General features: G+C 48.7%; 1 pseudogene; it reads right to left on the bottom strand.

Annotated features, from left to right (window-relative positions):
* Window positions 1-3,333: 3,333 nt before the first annotated feature.
* LOC106733196 (ubiquitin-40S ribosomal protein S27a pseudogene) lies at window positions 3,334-3,837 on the bottom strand (annotated as a pseudogene).
* Between the last annotated feature and the right edge of the window lie 489 nt (window positions 3,838-4,326).

Below are 4,326 nucleotides of genomic sequence, written 5' to 3'. Positions count from 1 at the left end.
CGTGATCATCCCCCCTGGGGGATGATTTCTCGCTTTCTGTCTCTATGTCTCTCTCTCTCTCTCTGTCTGGCGAGCGCACGCGTCCTATAGTGAAAATCTCTCCGTGTCATTCACACAGCCACAGAGTCAGCAGTCCACTGGTCTTCATTCCTTTTATTTATTTATTTATTTAGAGAGGTTTTTGCTACAGGGCATGTGCGCTCGCCAGACAGACAGAGAGAGACATAGAGACAGAAAGCGAGAAATCACCCCCCAGGGTGGATGGTCACGCCGCAATCCCTTCTCCTCCATTCTCCTCTCGGGATCTTGGGCACACACATACACGCACCCGGCGTGAGTTTTAAGCCACCGGGTCCGGGATGCGAACCGCGTTTGACTACATGGGAGTCCAGCGACATATCCATTACGCTAACTGCTGGTTCCCTGGTCTTCATTCCTGACTACAGTCTTCATCTGTTCACTCCTCCCATCCTTTACGAGTGCTCTAGTCCCCTTTAGGTTACTGGGGTTGAATAACCAGTTTGATGCTAGACCCAGAATCCAGAAAAATTGCAACTTGGTTCCATTCACCATTTAAAATTTGTATTCTATTTCTGATTCATAGAGATGTTAATCTTATTTTTGATACTGTCTATGGATTTTTGGTTTCCTCTGTATGTACTATCATTGCTTCCTCTATGGACCAGATCAAGTGATCGAAGTGAGAACCAATTATACCATTCTCCAGCTGACACTCTCCCCGATCTCTATTCAGAAAATCTGGGTAGGGAGTGTGGCGGGCTCAGCTGGGTTCAGGTTGTGCACTGTGATGGCTGAGTTCACCTTAGTTATGGGCCTGACCTGTGGTGGAGGTGGTGTCAGGGCACTTTGGCTGACAGTCTTGTCATGGCTATGTGGAGAAGCTAAAAAAGGGGATTCCAAAAGAAAGGAGAAACAGTTCTCTAAAGAAGAGAGGTAGGGGGAACCAACAGTTAGTGTAATGGCTCTGTCGCTGGACTCCCACGTAGTCGACCGCGATTCGCGTCCTGGACCTGGTGGCTTAAGACTCATGCCAGGTGCGTGTGCGTGCGTGCCCAAGATCCTGAGAAGAGAATGGAGGAGAAGGGATTGCGGCGTGATCATCCCCCCTGGGGGATGATTTCTCGCTTTCTGTCTCTATGTCTCTCTCTCTCTCTCTGTCTGGCGAGCGCACGCGTCCTATAGTGAAAATCTCTCCAAAAAAAAAACAAAAAAGAAGAGAGGTAGGATCACGTGCTGAGCAGAACACGATCACAGATGCCAGGGTCCACACCGCAAGCCACTCTCATGTCCTGGCACATCTGAAAAGCTAAGACTCTAAGTGCTCAGAGGAGGGCTGAGTGTACCCTGAGAACTCAGCTGGGTTGACAAGAGAATGCATTCGTGCAGCACCAGAGGGAACAACCCAGGAAAGTGACCCTCACCCCTAAGCTTTCCTCTAAGACAGCAGAGGCTGAGAAGCAGGGTGCCCGGCTTGCTTACCGGCTGAAGGTCCCACAATGGAGACATTTCCCTTTGTTTTCCTCAAGCCCAGGAGACATGCATGTGCATGAAGAGGTTCCAAAATTAAGGAAAGAGGGGTATGGTGACAAGCTGAGGGCTCAGATGCCATCTTGTCCTGACAGCAGGTCCGAGTCTTTGTCTAAGCCCTAGTTTGAGCAACCAGCCCAGAGTCATGGATGTTGGGCAGGAGCTCTGGTGGGAGGAGCAGGCTAGCCCAGGCACAGACCTTGCCGCCCACAGCAGGGCTCAGGCCAGGAGAGGGTCTGTGGAGCTTGGTGGGTCCCCATGCAGGGCTCCTGGACCAGCTTCTACCCCGTGCCCCTGGTCCCCCATTTCAGGCCTGCTCAGCACTGCTGCTGCTAGAGTCCCAGTTAATGGCATCTTTCATTTCATTTAGAGCTTGATTTGTTTACAAACTAATAAATATGATTTATAAAATGTGCCTGTGGTTTGCTAATTACTGCACATATGGCGTTTTCATTTTGTAAAACTGGCATTTGCATTCTTTGTAGATTACAACTTTGTGTCCCTGGTGCTAATTAGTCTGATTAGGCAGATAACTTCCCTGTTACTAGGCTGAGAGGCCGAAGGCTGGGGCACTGGGGGTAAAGGAGCTGGGGCTGTGGCCGGCCTTGCAGGGAGGAGCCAGGGAGGCCCCAGGACTTTGCTGAGAACCCTGGAATGTCAAGCAGCCCATTCTGTGTCCTTCCCCAAATCCAATTAAGCACAGTTCGTTAGCACAAATTTCTTAATCAGGCCTAATCTTCCCGCTGAATGCACAATTTCTGAATTGTCACAGAGCTGGGTCAGCCTGAGGGGGATCAGGAGGCTGGTTAGAGCTTTTGGCAGGTGAGCAAAGGGACAGGACTACGGGACGATCCCAATGAGGCAGTGAGAATGGCATGCAGTGTGGGGTTTGAACACAACCCAAGACTTGGATGGCCAAAGGGGCTCTCCAAGCCACTAGGCCAACTTACAAGCCTCAGATGGGAGGTCCCCAACTGGTCTAGTCCACAGGACCTATCCTTAGGCCCAGGACAACCGGGGAGCCAATACTTCTTGGTTCAGTGGAAGAGCAGGTTGAAGCTGAGGATCAGGCTTCAATTTGGGTCCCAGAAGAGCCACCTGCCTTTAAAGGGGCTTAAGTCAGGCGCAAAGGCAGCTATGCCTAGGGACAAAGACCTCTCTGGTTTTGGGGGATGTGTAACCCTTGAGGTTCTTATAAAATAGAGAGGAAAGAGAACTCCCTGAAAATAACTGGTATTAGATGTCTTGCTAATTTTGACGAGTGTCTGACATCAGCTTTCATTTGTGTTAGAAAATTAAGAAAACTTGCCCTTGCCAGTACCCTGAGTGTCACAGAGCAATTAGTACTTGTTTTATTATCTCGAAGGGAGATGACACCCTTAAAGCATTTAGTATTAAAAGTGCCGCATATCTTTTTTTCTTAAAAAAAAAAAAAAAGTTTTTTGCCATAGGATTCATGTGCTCACCAGAGACTGAGAGAGAAAGTGAGAAATCACCCCTCCCCCTCAGAAGGCATGGACATACCACAATCCCCTCTCCTACATTCTTCTTCCAGGATTTTGGGCATGCACATACATACCTGGCATGATGTTCAAGTCTCTAGGTCTGGGACTTGAGCCATGTCAGCCACGTGGGAGTCTAGCACCTTGATGGTCACACCACCCCCTGGCCTTGGCACATATCTTTAGAATGTCCCTCCAAGAGCTAGTTACAAGCAGACTTCACGTTTGGATGCAAAAACCTTCTGAAATCATAACTTTCTTTCTTTCTTTTTTTTTTTTAAAGGTTAGTTCCTTTCTTTTATTAACTCATAAACAATGACTTGTCTTCTGGGTTGTTGAAACAGTAAGTCAGACAACATTTGCCACAATAATGTCTGTCAAAATGGCCGGCCATAAAAACCCCAGCACCACATTCATCTGAAGGGCACTCCCGGCGAAGGCGGCTCATGTTGCCATTTTCATCCACCTTGTAGTATTTCAGGACAGCCAGCTTAACCTTCTTTCTCTTATGCTTATTCTTCTTGGGAGTGATGTAAGACTTTTTCTTTCTTTTCTTAGCACCACCATGAAGTCTCAGCACAAGATGAAGCGTGGACTCCTTTTGGATGTCGTAGTCAGAGTATGTCCATCTTCCAACTGCTTGCCAGCAAAAATCAGTCTTTGCTGATCAGGAGGAATTCCTTCCTTATCCTGGATTTTGGCTTTTACATTTTCTATTGTATCCGACGGTTCAACCTCGAGGGTGATGGCCTTCCCTGTGAGGGTTTTTACGAAAATCTGCATCTTGGAGGCGGTCCCACCGCAGATGGCGGATCAGAAAGCTGAAATCATAACTTTCTCATAAAACGTGTTGTCCAGGGACTCTTTGAAGCTCACTTAGTGACGTCTTCCCCACTCCAATGATGAATGTGCCCTGGTGAGATTGCAGTGGATGTGCAGTGGAGGCAGGGTCTGTGGGCTCTGGATGAGGTTAGGCAAAGTCTCCTGGAGATTCCAAGGGTACTCACAGAGGCAGCCCCTGAACCACAGCCTCTCTGGGCACACATTACCCAACCTCCTCCTTCCTCCCTTGGAACATTGCTCCTCTCTCTCCAGATGGCTGGTTCCTTCCTGTCTTCCCAGGCTCAGGAGACCTCCATCCTTGGCTGCATAAAGATAAAACTGTGCTCCCCCAGCATCCTGTGTGTTTCTGGTCCCAACAGTTAACATCAGGCTGCAAAGGCCATTTTCCTGTCTGTCTTCTCCAACCCACAAGAGGCTTGAGGGCAGAACTGTG

The sequence above is a fragment of the Tupaia chinensis genome, unplaced genomic scaffold, assembly GCF_000334495.1.
Source record: "Tupaia chinensis unplaced genomic scaffold, TupChi_1.0 Scaffold141165_1, whole genome shotgun sequence".
Taxonomy (NCBI): domain Eukaryota; kingdom Metazoa; phylum Chordata; class Mammalia; order Scandentia; family Tupaiidae; genus Tupaia; species Tupaia belangeri.
The sequence above is the reverse complement of the archived record's forward strand: the minus strand, read 5'-3'. Positions and strand labels throughout refer to the sequence as shown.